The sequence below is a fragment of the Dreissena polymorpha genome, chromosome 1 (assembly GCF_020536995.1).
Source record: "Dreissena polymorpha isolate Duluth1 chromosome 1, UMN_Dpol_1.0, whole genome shotgun sequence".
NCBI classification, from domain to species: domain Eukaryota; kingdom Metazoa; phylum Mollusca; class Bivalvia; order Myida; family Dreissenidae; genus Dreissena; species Dreissena polymorpha.
In genome coordinates, this window is record NC_068355.1 from 184,949,149 (window position 1) to 184,970,161 (window position 21,013).

At 36.1% G+C, this 21,013-nt stretch overlaps 1 protein-coding gene across 2 annotated transcripts in view; it reads left to right on the top strand.

Annotated features, from left to right (window-relative positions):
* LOC127864235 (uncharacterized) overlaps positions 1 to 21,013 on the top strand; it is a 181,755-nt gene that overhangs the window by 58,779 nt on the left and 101,963 nt on the right. Inside the window, exon 1 of one of the 2 annotated variants that reach the window (XM_052403929.1) lies at positions 3,261 to 3,774. The exons of the other annotated variant lie outside the window; for it this stretch is intronic. The gene's annotated coding sequence lies outside the window, so the exon portion shown is untranslated. Of the gene's footprint in view, positions 1 to 3,260; positions 3,775 to 21,013 lie in introns of those variants that run through there. 2 annotated transcript variants of the gene reach the window in all.

A 21,013-nucleotide genomic window follows, 5' to 3' on the forward strand; every position in this document is an offset into this window, starting at 1 on the left:
CCAGGACTCCAGGGGTCAGTTGTTCAAGCCCTGTTGAGGGTTACTTTTTTTCCTTTTTTTAAATTGTATTGTTTTTTTACTGGAGATGTTTAGGTCAAATGTTTAAATTTATTAATATAAAGCATTTAATGACATGTTTCTAGACATGCCAAAATCTGTTGGACGGCCCCTTTAAGCAAGGTTTGTGTGTGCTCTGTTTATCCTTTTTAAGTTATAGAGATAAGTTAGACACACAAAAAACAACAAAATGTCTTTTTAGACGTTCTGAAAGCATAGAAAACATGATGAAATGGTATATAATAAGATTCAGTTTATATCGAATAAAATTTGCAATCACAGTTATATGACATGAACATTTTTGGAATATTGATGATACCTATCCCACTAAGAATATAATTTTATGAAAAAAAATCCCCTTAGAAAACTTTTATCTTTTTGACGCCATAAACAAAGTTGAAATATACAAGAAAATAATTGATTAAAATAAATAAAAATAAATTTGCAAGCAATACTTTTTACCCATGAATTAGGTAGTTATTAAGACAGCGCTATTGACCAGTACTTGGTTGTTGATGCATTACTTGTTACCCTAACAGTTTATACGGTGTCAACAAGTCTCTGACTTTAAAATCAGTATAGACTAATGCTGCTGGGACGCCTCCGGCATTCACCGGGGCTCTGCCTGGGCATTACCGGCGATGACCGGGGTTAAACCGTAGCTCTGCTGGGGTCTGATGCCAGTATAGCCCCTTCGAGTGCCTGTGGAGTTACGGTATATTGGGGCTCTGGCGGGACACTGCCAGCTTTCACCGGGGCTCCACCTGGGCATTAACAGCTACAACTATGGCTCTGCCGGGGCTTCACCGGGATAAACCGTAGCTAGTCCAGGGTTGACCGGGACTCTGCCGTGTTGTTGACCGGCTTCAACCAGGGCAGCGTTGGGAAATAGTGTGACCACATAAACAAATTTCTACGCATCATCCCGGTTCTCGCCGGTCGACCGGCATTAGCAAACCGGAATGGACCGGGGCTCTACCGGCAATAGTGAGACTTGGGCTTTAAGTAGAAATTATATTTCACTTTTTTTGCATCAATTAAATGTTCAACCACTCAGTTTCACTGATTTTTAATCAGCAATCATGTTTTTTTTTACCTTATATAGCAGACGCCGAATATAGGCGTCTTCCCCCACCAAACTAGGCTGTTCTTTTCCCCTTTCCGGTCTAAAAAATTCCTCCTTAATTTTTTTTTTTTAAAAGAAAGATGTGTCTCGTGATTATAATATCTCAATTCTAAGTTAATCTTGTTAAACGTACTAAATTATGAAAAAAGGCAATGAATATAGTGCAAACATGTACAAATGTTATAATGAGAGAGTAAGTATTTTCCCCCCAAAGTAGAAAATTGTGCGTAAAATTTCCCCCACATAAGGGCTAAAGGCCCCATACCCCACAACCCCCCAAAACACCTGCCTGAAATCAGAGTAGATGAGTTATAGACATTGATTAAAACAGTTTTTATTTTTCCCCCAAATATGTCTCTTTGCACTCTATTTTCCCCTTTCACCCAGCGTCCAGCATCTTCCCCTTTCCCTAAAAAAAACCCTGGCAATTTTTTTTCTCTTGCCAACAGTGTCTTTCTTAACTTTAAGCATTTTATTTTTGTTTCTTATCTGAACAAATATTATTTTAATAAAACTCAGCAAATCATATGTGCTGTCTGACATTGGATAGCTTATGACAAGGGTGAATATATTGCAAAGCAAGCTATGTACACTATCTTTTCATAATTATGCTCTGGACATAAAGTATAAAAAGAAACAAAGTGAATTATCTCAAAAGCAATAGGGCCACTGATAAATGCAATATTTATATGGCTCTGTAATAGCCAAGGACACAAAACACAAGTATTTTCTTAAAGCTTCATTTTTTATGTCCCCCACTATAGTAGTGGGGGACATATTGTTTTTGCCCTGTCTGTTGGTCTGTTGGTTGGTTGGTCTGTTGGTTGGTTGGTTGGTTGGTTGGTTTGCACCAACTTTAACATTTTGCAATAACTTTTGCTATATTGAATATAGCAACTTGATATTTGGCATGCATGTGTATCTCATGGAGCTGCACATTTGAGTCGTGAAAGGTCAAGGTCAAGGTCATCCTTTAAGGTCAGAGGTCAAATATATGTGGCCAAAATCGCTCATTTTATGAATACTTTTGCAATATTGAAGATAGCAACTTGATATTTGGCATGCATGTGTATCTCATGGAGCTGCACGTTTTGAGTGGTAAAAGGTCAAGGTCATCCTTCAAGGTCAGAGGTCAAATATATATGGCCCAAATCGCTTATTTTATGAATACTTTTGCAATATTGAAGATAGCAACTTGATATTTGGTATGCATGTGTAACTTATGGAGCTGCACATTTTGAGTGGTGAAAGGTCAAGGTCAAGGTCATCCTTTAAGGTCAGAGGTCAAATATATGTTTCCCAAATCGCTTATTCTGTGAATACTTTTGCAATATTGAAGATAGCAACTTGATATTTTGGCATGCATGTGTATCTCATGGAGCTGCACATTTTGAATGGTGAAAGGTCAATTTCAAGGTCATCCTTCTAGGTCAAATATATGGGTCAAAATTGCTCATGTAATGTAACTTCTGCAATATTGAAGCTAGCAATTTTATATTTTACATGCATGTGTATCTCATGGAGCTGCACATTTTGAGTGGTGAATGGTCAAGGTCATCCTTCAAGGTCAAGGTCATCATTCAAGGTCAAACTTCATATAGGGGGACATTGTGTTTCACAAACACATCTTGTTTCATTCTTAAAATATGGCAATTTTACACTTGTCTTTACTTCTACATCCTGTATCCTTGATGTACATTGTAAAACAGACATAGCAACCTAGATTGTATGTGATTGAGATAAATATTATTTGATTTCAGATTTATAATAAGATATAATTAACCTTTAATAACACATTAAAATTAACCTTTAATTAAACATTAAAATATATTGGTGGCAATGATAGCAGCATTCCCCGCACCCTCCCAAACAATTAAATCAGGTAGCAATTTTGGTTAGTTGATTTCAATTAGATGGTTTTTTATTCATAATTTGAGAATCTGATAAGGTGTTTGATAGCTGAACAGGTATTAAGGCATTAATAATATGTATTCACAGAGTTGTGTTTACCTTTTTGGGAAATAATTAATGAGCAAATTATGTTTCTGTTTTGAATACGCAGTTGATGTACAGAGGACACTTTGGCAAGCAGGGGGCTAAAGCATTTTACGCAAGAGAAATAGAACCTGAGTCCAACTTGGACATTCACAGACCTCCCTCCTGTCTAGGTGGAAGCGACAGTTGTTGGAACAGTTATATTGTGAGCAGCTGAAATGTTACTCAAGCTAAACACATGACACTATACTGGCCCCCTCCTTTTTAGGTGGAAGTGACAGTGGTTGGGATAGTTATCTAGTGAGCAGCAGAAACAGAATTCAAGCCAAACACTGGACCTGTACTGACCTCTCCTCTGTTGAGTTGGAAGTGACAGTTGTTGTCTAGGGAGCAGCAAAAATAGAACTCAAGCCAAACCCTGGTCATGTACTGACCTCCCTCATGTTGAGTTGGAAGTGAAAGTGGTTGTCTAGTGATCAGCAGAAATAAAATTCAAGCCATACACTGGACCTGAACTGACCTCCCTCCTGTTTGGGTGGAAGTGACTGTGCCTCGGATAGTTGTCAAGTCAAGAATCACAAGCCAAGTCGTGTCAGGTAAGATTACATTGATATATATAACAGCCGCAGCCTTAGTGGCATGCAGCGCAATCACAGATTGCGTGTTCATCTGAGGTTCAAATGCTATTTTGGTCAGTCATTGTCTGTTGTCAAGTGTGTGTTGCCTGTCATTTCATGTATAATTGTTTGACATCTTAATTGAAGCCAAAGGAAAGAAGTTTAAAAAACTTGAAAAATGTCAGTCCTAACCCAATTAAGAAGAAATTCATATTTGATACTGTGTCACACAGTGTGTTTAACTGTTGTCAATTTGTGTTTAAAATTGTAATTTTAGACAATTATTCACTGCAGTCAATATTAAGTTGTTCTAAGCAATTATCCAGTCATTATCAAGCCTGTTATTTATTACTTGTATCAATTAAGTAAAATAATTTTAAATTATGTGTTTTCCATAACTTTCATTAATTAACCTCTAACATTAAAGCATGTTTATGACATGTTCACGTCTTTAGTTCATGTCTTAAAGTATATGCAGTATGTATCTCAGTTTTATAAAGACATTAAGAACTTTTAAAATTCAATGAAGTGAATTCACTTTTAATTCCTGGACACACAGAGAAGTTTGGTACAATTTTTAATTTTGAGTTGTCTCCCTTGGACTTGCGTTACTGTTATATCTCACTTCCATTTCCAATGGTAAAAGTTTGGTACAAATTTTAAATTTTGAGTTGTCTCCCTTGGACTGTCATTAATTGGATATCTCACGTCCATTTCCAATGGTAAAATATTGTAGCCAATCCTTGAATAATGTGAAATTCCATGATGTTTGATCTATATCCCATCAGATTAGAATATGTAATATATCCTGTCATTATTCTCCCCCCAAAAATTGTGGGGGGAGCATATAGTTGCCGCTTTGTCTGTCCATCCGTGTGTCCGACCGCCCGTGCACAGTTGTTGTCCGGGCTATTTCTCAGCAATTAATGACCGGAATTCAATGAAACTTTATGGGAAGCTTCACTACCAAGAGGAGATGTGCATATTATCAGCCGGTTCTGGTCGGATGATTTTTCACAGAGTTATGGCCCTTTGAAATTTTCCATTAACTATACTTATAGTACAATTCTTGTCCTTGCTATTCTCAGAAATGGCCCTTTGAAATTTTCTATTAAACAATTCTTGTCCCCCCAACTACTGTGCCCTCAAGATGTTTCCTTTTATCTGAATATATAGTGCAATATTGTGACAAAAAACCTTTGGGGAGCCTCACCTGTTTCCACGGTTTCTTGTTTACACCCTGGTGTGTGTGATGTGAATCGAGATTAAAGGTAGACAAAAATATGACTCTTAAGAGGGATTGGCAGGAATGTCAAATACTGGGAACCATGCTGATGATCATGCATTGTTTAACCCGTCAAACGTGATCTACCTAAGTTGAAGTGGGGGTGTTATAAAAAAATGAATGATCATAATCATAGATAATGTGTGTGTATTTTGAAGTTTATGAGGTCATTCTGGGCCAGAGGCTGTATTATGTGAAGGCCCAGAGTGTGTCCCAGCACTCCGACCTAATTTGATTACTAGACTCAAGAAAGTGGAAATGAATTTTGATATAAAGCTGCAGTTTCCAGTTTGTTTGATTAAACCGAAAGTTATATAATTTTGGTATGGTCTTTTGCTGTGGGGGGGGGGGGGGGGGGGGGGGGAAACTGGAGTGTCCTGAGGAAACGCACCTGTCTGGTATGGTGAAAACCTACTAAACTCACATGCCCTGCGAACTGGCATTGAACACGGGTTGCTGAAGTGAGAATTGCATGTACCAAGCACTGCACTAACCAGACAGCCTTAAAGATAATGAAATAATGTAAACTATTTCAATTGAGATTTTGAAAATCAGGTCAATTGTTTGCTGCATAATAAAACTAAATCAGGTCAATGTGTTCGCTGCAAAATACAATAAAACAGGTGAATGCGTTAGCTGCATAAAACAACAAAGTCATGTCGATGTGTTCGCTGCATAAAACAACTAAATCGCATGAATATGTTTGCTGCATAATACAACTAAATCACATGAATATGTTTGCTGCATAATACAACTAAATCAGGTTGATTTGTTCACTGCATAATACAACTAAATAAGGCCAATGTATTTGCTTCATAATGCAACACTCAGGTCAATTTGTTGGCTGCATTATGCAACTAAATTAGGTCCAGGGCCCTCACACTACTTTGGGGGAAGGGATCCGCAGCCCTTAGGAGGGGGAATTTTCGCGGCGTTTCCCTTTTTGGGGGATTTTTTTACTTACTCTCTCAGTATTTCATTTGAACATGTTTGCACTATTTTAATTGCATTTTTCATAATTTAGTATGTTTGAAAAGAATAAATTGAAATAGAATCGAGATATAACTATCATGAGACCCATCTTTCAATAAAAAAATAAAAAAAAAAAATTTTTTTTTGGGGGGGGGGGGAATTTTTCCCCCCAAAAGGGGAAAAAAGTATACTTTTCAGGTGGGTGACTGCCGCCGAAATTCGGCGGTAGATTTGATTGATAGAGGGCCCGGAGGTCAATATGTTTGCTGCATAATACAACTCAATCAGCTAAATGTGTTTGCTGCATAATACACCAATCAGGCAAATGTGTTTGCTGCATAATACAACTGAATTAGGTCAAATTGTGTTTGCTGCATAATACAACAATCAGATAAACATGTTTGATGCATAATACAATCAGGCTAATGTGTTCACTGCATGATACAACAATCAGGTCAATGTGTTATCTGCATAATGCAACAACAAGATCAATGTGTTTGCTGCATAATACAGCAATCAGATCAAAGTGTTTGCTGCATAAAACAGCAATCAGATCAATGTGTTTTCTGCATCATACAATCAGGTCAATGTGTTTGCTGCATAATACAACAATCAGGTTGATGTGTTCTTTGCATAATACAACAATCAAGCCAATGTGTTTGCTGCATAATACAAAATCTGATCAATGTGTTTGCTGCATCATACAATCAGGTCAATGTGTTTGATGCATAATACAACAATCATGTCAATGTGTTCACTGCATAATACAACAATCAGGTCAATGTGATAACTGCATAACACAACAAGCAGGTCAATGTGTTTGATGCATAATACAACAATCAGGTCAATGTGTTTGCTGCATAACACAATAATCAGGTCAATGTGTTTGCTGCAAAACACAGCAATCAGGTCAATGTGTTTGCTGCACAACACCACAATCAGGTCAATGTGTTTGCTGCATAAACCAGTGCCCCAGATAATTATTTGGGAAATAGGGTTTTCACCCATTGATTTTGAATAATAGGGTGATTTTATTCTTGAAATAGGGTGAAATGAGTTCTAAAAATGCATATCTTAAAATCAATGCTGCTTTACTTCTGTTGAAGCTGCACACTTGTATTGATTCAATAAAACTGTTAACTGTAAATTATCATAATTAACTTAAATAAACTGATGTTTCATACATCTATAATCCTTGAAACTGTCAATAACATAAACTTTAAACTTTCGGCGCTTATTGGCTCTTGCTTTCCTGGTTAGAATTTTTTTGTGATCGACTGATATTTTGGCGCAACAATCACGGACGTCTTTCGACCTTTCTTAGACATTTTTATTTTGCATCGTAATAGAAACTGAAAGTGCAGGCGCTTTACAAATACATGCTCAATGAGCGACGGATTAAGTCAGATTGAAAACGCATGTATGTCGTCAAAAATAATTTGGTGGGACGCTTTAATTAACTATGAAATGTAGTCCGCAGAGCGTTTGAATAACTTTGACTGTTTCCCTGCTCTGTCATCTAGGCGCTTGCTGAATACAAGCCTCGCCGCGTTACTATAATAATTCCATAGAGAAAATACCAAAAAATGATTGAAGCTATTGTATCATACGCATCAAATTTGACAAATTTGCGTGAAAGTCAAATTGTTTGCGTTTTCAATACGCATGATATTGTATTTCTTTGCGTTTTTAAACATTTTAATAGTGTGAAAGACGCAGCTTATCTGGGGCACTGATAAACCAACAATCAGGTCAATGTGTTTGCTGCATATTACATTTAAACCATGGCCATCCATACCTTGACAAAGAAATTAGTTTTTACAGTGATGTATAAATTTGATATTACGTTCATTGAGCAGCCTTTTTTCTTCCTTTTGGTAAATTGCTTACCGTGAAATGTTGTGTATAAGGCGCATTTGTGTATAACGCGCATGTACTTTTTTAAGAAAAAAAAATCGGGAAAAAAGTTTTTGAAGCAAAAAAAATTGGGGGGGGGGGAAATCCGTACCGTAGGCTTACTGAAAATCGTTTTATTTACATTGCCGATCTCACGCGTTCTTGTATTGTTTCAATTATTAATTATTTTAAAGACATTAACAATAACAATATAACTTGTTTGTGTGTTGTTTTTTTAAATTATATAACGCGAAAAAATAAATGTTCGATTTAAATGAATTATGCATGAAATGCACACTTTCCACGAGGATACCATCAAGGTTTTCATCAGAAGTCTCCGAAGTAACTGTCCACGATTTTATCGTGGAGGAGTACACTTAACGGATGGATTAGTGTGCTTGGTATAACTAAGACACTGACATTATCGATTGGTATTTGCACGGGGTTATTCACGCATGACTAATTCACAATTGCGTGTTTTATTTACATTGCTGATCTCATGTGTTCTTTTCGAGTGTCTATAATTGACAGGAGACTTTAACAACTCAAACACCATTACTGACATGGTGGGCAATAAAACAAACAATGGAGGTGTGAAGCTGTTTGCCGGTTCGTGTGTTTTGATTATAGCCCAGCTACACAAAACTTGACAGGTGACGCAAATTGCTTGATAATCACAACCCCAAGCTTGACAAGACATATGAAAACGTGTTAACAAACACAACATCAATTTTATTAACACATTTGAAAAGCAAGAAAAACCAAGAAAAATAATCATAAATATATCAGGAAAGACCTTGCCGACATACTATTGTAAATTGACAAGTGCCCCCAAATAAATTATGTTACCCTAGTACAGTAGGGTATAATATTGTGGGAAAAAACAATAAAATTTAAATGAAAATGGCTTCCTTGTTTTTCATTTTCTTCTTCAAATTTATTTGATTTCAATGCTCTGTACGTACCTGAAAAAGATAGAAAATACTGATGTTAACTTTATAACGTTTGTCCATCTATATTCAGATTGTAAATATAACACAATTATTAATATAGTTACAGTTTAAAAAACGGGGAACAGAATGATGCGAGTTACCGTAACTGGGTAACTTACAGGGAAAAAATGTCTTGGCATGGCTGTAGTTGTGCATAACGCGCATCAAGTTTTTAAAATAAAATTTGGGGGTAAAAAAGTGCGCCTTATACACAATGTTTTACAGTAATTGCTATAAGGTAACAAAATTGCAGGGAATAGATCTTATTTTTGTAATTAAGTTCATGTCATTTACCCACACTCTATGTCTTTTAATTTCTATTTGGATTATTGTTTGTAACAACGAAATTATACATCTGGAGCAGTTAGGCAAACTTCTCTGCCATACAAATATAAACAACCTATAAAAAACATCCTTAAGGTAATTGTATTAAAATATGGAAAAATGTTATGTTGTAGATAATTTTATTAGATTAATATTTGCCTTACAAGGCTTTTGATGAATGTGGAAGTCCCACTTGTGTTTTCTGATAACAATTTGCCCTGTTTGTATCAACCCTGAGCTACAAATAAATAGAACTTTTTTAAGCGATTATCTGATATGACTGTAAAGTGGTAAACTTTTTATCGTGTTTAACACATTTATGCCTAGCGTCTGGAAAAAAGGCCTTGGCAAACAGCGTAGACTCAGATGAAAAGCCGCATAATGCGGCGTCTCATCAGGGTCTGCGCTGTTTGCTAAAAGAAATTTCTGTAAGAAATATTCTAAGTACAGAAATAATATATACTAGACATCCCTAAGTTTGGAAATAAATTGATCCAATTTAGAAGGATGGGAGAGTCCACTAGGCATAAATGGGTTAATTTGGTTGTAGTTGTTTGCATGAACTAGGATATTCTTAATAGCAATACTTAGCAATCTATTCCCCACAGTCATCATTCAAGTATGCCCTTCCATAAACAAGCTCTGCTTATTGCTCTTTACCAATTGTTATTTCCGTTGATAAAAATAGTGACACCAAAGTGTGTCTTGTACTAACATTAATATATTTAAGAGCAGACACAATCCTAAAATATTTTGTATGCCCCGGTATTGACTGATGTTGGAGGTACATATTGCTTGACCCACCCTTCCATCTCTACACGGATAACACAAAATGACACATTTCATATGCATGTACTGGTTATATCAATAATGTTTACTACAAATCTTCCATACTTTCATAGATATTGTCCTTGAACACTATCAACACACCCACATCAACCCTACTTCATGTTGCTGTTGACACTGGCATACTTTTGGCTCAGAGTTATTCAGAGGGTCCAATATCTTGTTTAACAAAAAATTAATCATTTCATCGGACACCAATTACGATTCCTACAAAGTGTTGATACTAACATGGATGTTATCTATGAACAATATCAACACACATCACCTGTCCTTATTTTGACTATAACATTGACCAACTGTGGGACTTAAACTCATTCAGAAGTTCAAAATTATTGTTCAACCTAATTTAATAATTTTGACTAGCATCAAAACCACCTCCTACAAAAATTTAATACTTGTATGGGTGTTGTTGTTGACCACTCTCAACACATCTGACTTTATTTTCATATTAACATTTACCTTATTTGGCATTTACATTTTTCACATGTGCCAATTTCTTGGTTAACCCTTATTATGACAATATATTCATGTTCCTGGCATTTCCTGGTGTTAGAGGTATATTTCCATTTGCTGTCCATTCATTTGTTTGTTTGTCTGTCTGTCTTTCTAGCAGCAATTATAATTTTGTAAAGTATTGTAAAGTATTGTTATACATGTATGACAGGATGACATTTATAACACAATGTACACCTGATCTCATTTTGACCTTGAATTTGGCCTGTCTTTGGGGTCAAATTGTAATGTCACTGATTAAGTCACAGTCATAACCTTTTGCAGGGGACAAAAATTCCACTCGTCCGCTCGTATTGACGAGTGAAATCTTGAAAGGACGAGTGAATTTCCCTAAAGCTCTCGTCCTACAGGACGAGTGAAAAAAAACTGATGTTAAAATATGTATTTTCTGACCAGTAAGACTCTTTTTCATTAAATAAAATCATTTCTTAAAGCATATCTATTCCGAAAGTAGAACGCGAATGAACCGGAAATCGTAATTGTAAATTTCATACAGCAGGTGCGCGTTGTTATGCGAGACTGTGTCCCGAGTAAATATTGGCCTTTTGGTGTAAACTTTGCGTGTCTATGTTGACAGGGAACCATCTGACTTCATTCACTGTAAGTATTGATTTTTTTTAAAGAATTATTTTACTGCGAAGTACGGTTTTAAACCAGTCTAAATTTCATCTGAAAAATGTCTGACATACGAGCGTTCTTTAAAGGGGGCAGGAGCAATGTTCAACCATCCGAAATGGAAAGCACGCAAGCATTAGAAAACAAATTTGTCTTCATTTATTTATTTTGTGTTCCTCATAAATAAAGTAAGTTAACATTTCTTCTGTGATCAGCTGGCATGAATAACTAAGTAAGCAGCATTTTAGCAGTGATATAGGAAACATTGTTTGTCATATCAGTCCTTTGCAATCTTTCTTTCACACATATTTGAAGGACAAGTGCATGTGTTTGCAGGACGAGTGAAAATTTTAATGCACTTGTCCTGCAGGACGAGTGCAATTTATAAATATTTTTGTCCCCTGTTTTGATTTGATAATAAGGAATATTGAGCAGTGTGTGACAACCACCTCTGGGACAGTCTTCACCATATGTGACTAACAAAACATTGGTGATGTATATTGCTAGTTAAAAATAAAATTAACAATTTTATAAGATCAAGCATATACATCTTTATGAAATAAAATGCAACCACTTCTGTCATATCGAAATAGCAGAATTTAAAGAATGAACACATATGCTAAATACTAGGATTTTACAAAAAACCATTAATTCATGCTTTTGGACCAATAACATATAGAAACATTTTGATTTCACAATCAATGAAAGTTAAGAATATTTGTACAAATATTGTTTTTAATATTTTGTGGAATTGGTGCGTGCTATTAGAAAGACAGATAATAAATGACCCAAATTGGTTTAGGCATGTTCAATAAATTGAAACAATATGTACCCAAAACAACATATACCAATGATGATGATGATTAGGGCTGGAATGAATACACTAGGTCACGAATACAATATGTATCACGAATACAGGGTGGCGAATACGAATATATATTCACGAATATGAATTTCATTGAAAAAAAGTAATACTGACAACTTGACATGACATTATATAGTATGAAACTATGAGCATTTGTCAATTTGATTAATTGAGTAATGAGTATCATTGCATACTTAAAATATGAAATATAAAACTTTGAAATAACAAAACACTGACTAGCACTGCTTAAACTTTGAGCACAGTTTTGAAAACATGATTAGTACCAATAAAATCCTTGATTACAACAATTAAGCAACTTGACATGTATTTGGCAGGCGGGTCAACGATATCAATAGCATTCCCTTTGCTAGGCCCCATGTTTGTTGATAAGTTGCACAATCATTGTCGTAAAGATAAACAAAAAAGAAATTCCATCTGCTAATCCTTTTGACATCAAATCACTTGTATTTACCAAAATAAACATTAAACAACCATCAAAAGATTTTTCAATTCAATGTCTTAAATATTCAACTGTTGCCCGCCATTTTTGTTGATAATCTCACTGTGCAACATAGTGGGTGGGGTAAACATGATGAAAAATGCGTAATAAGGAGAAGATTATTTAAATATAGGGGTTTATTGTATGAACCTTCATTTGTAAGGTAAGATAAGATGATTAAACTTTCAAATTCGAAACCACATTGTTTGTATTTGTCAAATATTCGGTTCGGGAGGTGGCGAATAACGAATACGATTTGTCCACAGCCATATTCGAGTAATTCTAATATTCATTATATATCGTTACAGCCCTAGTGATGATGATGATGATGATAATAATGATGATGTTGATGATGAAAATAATGATGATGATGATGATAATAATAAAGATGATTATATTGATGATGATGATAATGATGTTGATGATGATGATGGCAGTGATGATGATGATGATGATGATGATGATGATGATGATGATGATGATGATGGCGGTGATGATGATGTTGATGATGATGTTGTTGATGATGATGATGTTGATGATGATGCTGACGATGACGATGATGAGAATGACGGTGAAAATTATGATGACGACAATGATGATGATAATGGGGGTTATGATGATGATGATGATGATGATGTTGATGATGATGATAATGATGATGATGATGACGATGATGATGGGTGCCAGTTGACAGGAATGTCTTACCCATAAATCGGGGTCGAAAAAAACAGGATGTGTGTTGTCATAATCAAACTTGCTTGTGGTAATAAAAAATATGTGTATAATGTTACAACTACATTGGACAATGGTTGGACAAATTGTTCCAATACATCTGATATTCAAATGTCTGTCTAAATAATTCATGAATTATGATGTGTTTTCTATGTTTAAAAGTTGCTATAGTAACACAGTATTATAAAGAGAATAAATCATATATTGGGTTATCTGTTACTATAACATCTTGTTTGGGCGTACTGTCTATTGGTCTGTTTAAAACCATTTCAGTGTCAGACCAGCAAAAAAGCAAAATCAAAAGACTCCTTGCTCCTATCAAGGTGCTTAAATATTGTCATGAAGTGACTATCAGCATCTATAAGCATCTCAAATTACTCATTGAGTGCTGTCAATTACGAGTGCATTCACACAAAGACACGGCTTGTGTTATTCCCTTTTGTCCATCCTCTTTCTAGCCTTTTGCGTCATCAATTATCACCTTGTGAACTCTGTAGAGGTGTGACTCAATCTTCATGAAACTTGGCCGCAACATAAATCACAATGATATCTTGGAAGAATTCACAACTGAATCACTTGGGGTTTAAAACTAGATCCCTAGAAAAGCCAAAAATTTGAAAAATGCATCATTTTATTTTAAGTCTAACTTACTATAGGGAATAAATATATTGTCCTCTATGTTGCGTTCACTTAAAAAAAAAAATTGCATACAATAGTTTAACAAACTAACTTTGTTAAACCTAAATAAGTGCGCATATTTATGTGAATAAGTGTAAAATTAAGTTATTGAACAATCTTCACAAAATTTATATGCAGAGCTTTGAAAAAACTACTCAATCCTCAGATTTGCAGTTAATTGCAGTGAATTCCACAGAAATTCTCTTTAAGGTTTATCTTAAGTCCGCTTTGAAAGTACCACTGACACCAGGATTTCAGTGTAACTAAAACTGCAGTAGGCTATTGTTAGTTATTTATCAAGATAAAATATAATAATTCATATGCGTAGTGAAAGTCATTTAATGTCCTTTAAAAAAACAAGACAGCAATGAGGTGCATCAGTTCTCTTTTGTGGCTATAGGAATACAATTTGACGACTCCAGCAGTCACATTTGTTTTCAGTAACACACTCATTGTGAAAGTTAATAAACACATTAACACAAATTGTGTTGTAATTATTTCTTGGCATGATTATGTTGTTGTTTTAAAAAAATGGCTGCAAGGTGCTGGGGTAGTTTTCTTTAAAAAAAAGTAAAACCTTGCGAAAACCACTTGCTCATAACGCTTTAGTCTGAAAGCCTTAGATTAGCGCCTTAGGACCTCTTGTATACCTTCAAGGCCAGTCAGAACTTAGCCTGGATCAAAATTGGATCAGATTTTTAGTTTAATAGCACTTTCCATTGCTAATCTGAAATCATGACAATTGTTCAGTTGGTACTTTATTTTCTTTTGACTGTTAACCAAAGAACATAATGTGTGCACATTAGGCTATAGTGACCAATTACAGACTGTACAATACAATACATGGTATATTAAAAGCTGTTTCTTGTGCAAGTATGTCTCATCATGTTTTTTTAAGTCCTGCTTAACTACCCAACACACTACCAGCTCACATAGATATGTATTATAGGTGCCCAATATACATAATAATTTATCTCTATCATGACAAGGCAGTGATGAGGAAAGATTTGTGCTAAATTGCATTCTACATGTTTTTTCTATGAAGTAAGTCAAGAGGCACTTATTCAGAAAACGGATGCAATCTTAATTCAGGCTTTTTCCGCCCTATGCCAAAGGTCCGAAATTCTGCCCCATTCCCAATGCAAATCTGGTTGTTTTTTCCCTATTGAAAAAAAAAAAATCCCCTCCCCCCCAATTTTTTTTTTTTTTTTTTTACCATAAAATATATGAGTTTACCTGCTCCAGTGTAGAAATAGAAAGTATTGCATAATTAAATTATTTGTTGCCTTGAATTTGTTTTGAAAACTGTAAAATATGATTATTTAAGACTTTCCTTATTTTCCTCAAAATCCGGCGCTTCGCGCAATTTTTTTCACCACAAAAAAAAAGGTCAGGCCTTTTCCCCAAATTCAGATTAAAAAACCTGCACTTATAACACATGTTCATAATATTTTGTATAATTTTAATAATAAGTTATCAAAATAGTCGTTATTTACCAGTTAACGGCTTCTTTGAAACACTATTTACATGCGATAATTTTTCCCAATCTAGCCAATTTTGTGATTAATTTTTTTCCCAAAATGGGGATTTTCACGACGCGAAATTCCCAAAATTCCAGTGTGGCGTTTTCCCAAAATGGAGTGGAAAAAGCCTGTAATTAACTGCTATTCCCACCAAAATTGTCTTAGTACTGGCAGTCAACAAGGATGTGTGTTGACCCTCTTGTGCGCTTGACTTTTCGAAGAAAAATGAGAGCTATACTACTAGCCCCTGCGTCAGCGTCGCCGTTGGCGTTGGTGAAAGTTTTTATGCTACTCGAAAATATTTTCAGTGGAGCATATAGTTGCCAGTTAGTAGTTCCTTACTTCATTCCTTCATTCCATCACACTTTTGCTACCGTTTCTCTTTTGATGAGGTTTGAGGTCACTGGGGTCAAGGTCACTGAGGCTAATAATAGACTTCCTTCTGTCACATTTTTGCTACCGTTTCTCATAGCGCCTTTAATACTTAACCAGTCGCTTTCATATTTAGCATGTAGGTACCTTGCATGGAACTCTACCTTTTGATGGGGTTTGAGGTCACTGGGGTCAAAGTCAAGGTCACCGAGGCTAATAATAGACTTCCTTCTGTCACACTTTTGCTACCGTTTCTCATAGCGCCTTCAATACTTAACCAATTACTTTCATATTTGGCATGTAGGTACCTTGCATGGACCTCTACCTTTTTATGAGGTTTGCAGTCACTGGGTCAAGGTCACCGAGGCTAATAATAGAGCTCCTTCTGGCACACTATTGCTACCGTTTCTCATAGCACCTTAAATACTTAACCAATCGCTTTCATATTTGGCATGTAGGTACCTTGCATGGACCTCTACCTTTTGATGAGGTTTGAGGTCACTGGGTCAAGGTCACTGAGGCTAATACTAGATTTTTTAAAGTGTTTATTAACACATATATTGACAAAGCGCATCATCGGGGAGCATCCATCAGTTTCACTGATATTCTTGTTTATTAAGTCAAATAACTTGAACACTATCAAAGATAATTAACTAAAACTTGGAATACTTCTTTATGGCAACAACACAATTTTGTATGTCAAGTTGAATAACTCTGTCAGCATTATTTTTAGAGTTGTGCCCCTTTTTATACTTTGAAAATTGAAAATATGGTTAAGTTTTGTGTTTAGGTCCACTTTATTCCTAAAGTATCAAAGCTATTGCTTTCATACTTGCAAAATTTACTATCTATCATGAGGGGACTGTGCAGGCGAAGTTATGTAACTCTGACTGGCATTTTGACAGAATTTTGGCCCCTTTTATACTAAGAGAATTGAACATTTGGTTAAGTTTTGTGTTTGGTCCATTTTACTCCTAAAGTATCATGGCTATTGCTTTCAGACTTGGAACACATGCTAACTATCATAAGGGGACTGTACAGGACAAGTTGCATAACTCTGGTTGGCATTTTGACAGAATTATGGCCCTTTTTTTAAGTAACTTTCAATATTTTGATAAATTTTGTGTTTATATGCACTTTACTTCTAAAGTATCAAGGCTATTGCTTTCAAACTTCAAACACTTTCTTACTATCATAAGGGTACTGTATCTGGCCAGTTGAATTAGACCTTGACCTTTGAATGACCTTGACTCTCAAGGTCAAATAAATAAATTTTGCTTAAATTGCCATTTCTTCTTTATTAAGGATCAGATTTGATTCATACTTTTACAAAACAACGCTTACCTGACATACCACATGGACTTCACCCAAAACATCCTCCAGGCCCCAGCCCAGAATCCCCCCCCCAACTTTTTATTGTTTTTCCCTTTTTAATGCCACCGGTAGCAGTTGAACTGTCTGTCAGTCTGTGCGTCCATCCAAAAACTTTAACATTGGCCATAACTTTTGCAGTATTGAAGATATCCCTTGGTATTTGGCATGGATGTGTATCTCATGGAGCTGCACATTTTGATTGGTAATAGGTCAAGGTCGTCCTTCAAGGTTAAAGGTCAAATATATGGCATCTGTCTGTCCATCCAAAAACTTAAACATAAGTCATAACTTTTGCAATCTTGAAGATAGCAACTTGATAATTGGCATGCATGTGTACCTCATAGAACTGCACATTTTGAGTGGTGAAAGTTAACGGTCCAGGTCATCCTTCAAGGTCAAAAGTCAAGGTCAAAGGTCTAATTTTGCTATATTGAAGATAGCAACTTGATATTTGGCATGCATGTGAATCTCATGGAGCTGCAAATTTTGAGTGGTGAAAGGTCAAGGTCTTCCTTCAAGGTCTAATGTCAAATATATGGCGTCTGTCCGTTCGTCCAAAAACTTTAACATTGGTCATAACTTTTGCAATATTGAAGATAGCAACTTGATATTTGGCATGTATGTGTATCTCATGTAGCAGCACATTTTGAGTGGTGAAAGGTCAACGTCATCCTTCAAAGTCAAAGGTCAAGGTTAAAGGTAAAATTTTGCAATATTGAAGATAGCAACTTGATATTTGGCATGCATGCGTATCTCATGGAGCTGCACATTTTGAGTGGTGAAAGATCAGGGTCATCCTTCAATTTCAAAGGTCAAATTATGCAATATTGAAGAAAGCAAATCGATGTTTGGCATGCATGTGTATCTCATGGAGCTGCACATTTTGAGTGGTGAAAGGTCAAGGTAATCCTTCAAGGTCAAAGGTCAAGGTCAAAGTTCAACTGTCAAATTTTGTGATATTGAAGATAGCAACTTGATAATTGGCATGCATGCATATCTCATGGAGCTGCACATTTTGAGTGGTGAAAGGTCAAGGTCATCCTTCAAGGTCAAATGTTAAATTTTGCAATATTGAAGATAGCAACTCGATATTTGGCATGCATGCATATCTCATGGAGCTGCACATTTTGAGTGGTGAAAGGTCAAGGTCATCTTTCAAGGTCAAAGGTCAAATATATGGCTTTAAAGCGGTGTAGTACACTACGCGACGCGCGATTTTTGCCGCAATAACCAACACGCGGTGGTCATTAACTATATTGGGTGACAAATCACCGCGATCTTGCACGCTTTATCACGCCAGGTCGAGCATGATCACCGCAAATGCTATAAATAGAATCTCCATGCTGATTCACTGCGACTCACGGCATTCATGGTGAAACGCGGTGATGTACAATTTTCTTACCTTACATGTTTAATCTTCACAGCCATTATAGCAATATGGGATTATTAGCATTGTTGGCAGATATACGAGAGTATCTGTTTTAAATTTCAACATATATTGTACACACATGTCCCCGACAGGTTTTTTCTTTTTAAATGCCGTGTATAAAACAAATCCGTGTTCGCACCTAGCTGTAGGATACTGCACCTGGAGGAGTGATAATTGTGTGTTTTATTAGGCCTCTCCTTTTTTATGCCCCTCTCGAAGAAGAGGGGGTATATTGCTTTGCTCATGTCGGTCGGTCAGTCTGTCTGTCGGTCTGTCGGTCCGTCCACCAGGTGGTTGTCAGACGATAACTCAAGAACGCTTAGGCCTAGGATCATGAAACTTCAAAGGTACATTGATCATGACTTGCAGATGACCCCTCTTGATTTTGAGGTCACTAGGTCAAAGGTCAAGGTCACTGTGACCCGAAATAGTAAAATGGTTTCCGGATGATAATTCAAGAACACTTATGCCTAGGATCATGAAACTTGATAGGTAGATTGATCATGACTAGCAGATGACCCCTAATAATTTTCAGGTCACTAGGTCAAAGGTCAAGGTCACGGTGACCCGAAATAGTAAAATGGTTTCCGGATGATAATTCAAGAACGCTTATGCCTAGGATCATGAAACTTGATAGGTAGATTGATCATGACTAGCAGATGACCCCTATTGATTTTCAGGTCACTAGGTCAAAGGTCAAGGTCACAGTGACCCGAAATAGTAAAATGGTTTCCGGATGATAACTCAAGAACGCTTATGCCTAGGATCATGAAACTTGATAGGTATATTGATCATGACTGGCAGATGACCCCTATTGATTTTCAGGTCACTAGGTCAAAGGTCAAGGTCACAGTGACCCGAAATAGTAAAATGGTTTCCTGATGATAACTCAAGAAAGCTTATGGCTAGGATCATGAAACTTCATATGTACATTAATCATGACTCGCAGATGACCCCTATTGATTTTCAGGTCACTAGGTCAAAGGTCAAGGTCACAGTGACAAAAAACTTATTTACACAATGGCTGTCACTACAACTGAGAGCCCATATGGGGGGCATGCATGTTTTACAAACAGCCCTTGTTATTTATTGGTTTACAAAAAATTTCAGTGAAAGTATCCGTCAGGCGGTCGAAAAAAAAAAGATTGTGTATTTGTTATCTTTCAGATGGCATTGCAATATAGTTTGAAAATCAATTTATTGAATAAAAATCAACAAAAACACATTCAATAAAAACAACAAAACACATTCTAAGTCCTAGTCTGGAGCATGTCTCTTGGGAGGTGGGTATAGGACTTCCGCGCAGTCAGTAACATCTGGAACACATCCGTGCCGGCAGGTTGCTGTCCTTCAGGAGTTCCCTGCACCCCAGCTGTCACAACAAAAATACTATTTAAATACACATATTTTATAACATAAGTTCAAATGTTTGTGCATTCAAACTTTATCATGCACAAAAAACATTGCCAGACACATACAACATTTCATCATGTAGAGAAGTGTAGTTGACTTGCATATGAAATTGACCATTGTTAGATTTTATGATAATGAATTATATCAAACAATGAAATCCCATATTTTAACAATGCATCATTGTACCACCATCGTGAATATTTAATTAATTGAGTCAATATTTAATTAATTGAAAATTAACTTCAAGCTTGCAATGGATGATGGTGTGCAGGTCGGGATCAGTTTCACAATTCAATATTAAAATATGTCGTCAAATGTTTCGCTTTCAAGGTGTTTCTGCCCTCAGGCTGTATGTTTACCCCTGTATTAAAGTTAAATCATTGACGTGATAAATATCCCCTAATTTAATTATAATTGGGGTGAAACGACGAGGGTGGCACATCCTGGAGGCGAAACGACAAGGGCGCTACCGCAAATCTTAAAATAGATAGCCAAAAATAAAAATATTACCTTTTGCTAGTTGTATGTGCAAGTACTTGTATCCGAACTCCTGGATAGCTCGGACGGACGTATCTGTTGCCATTGCGATCTTAGAGTATGACCCTTGTGTATTTTGGAAGGCTTCGGGTTTGGACACAGTCAGACTTTCGTCATCAAGTATCCTCGCAAAGGCATTTCCAATTAATAGTCTCAACATTTTTGTGCGCATAAAAATCTTTGCAGGTCCGTTATAATTATGACCAAACAAGTCCTCTTGCAAAAATAAACAATCTCCCTTGTTCTCCAGGTCAACGGGAGTCGCCATGTTCCAGTAACAGACTGGTTAATCACAGTTACTGCGTATTTATACGCACAAAAACGTAAAATACCAAAAATAGTACAACCCGACA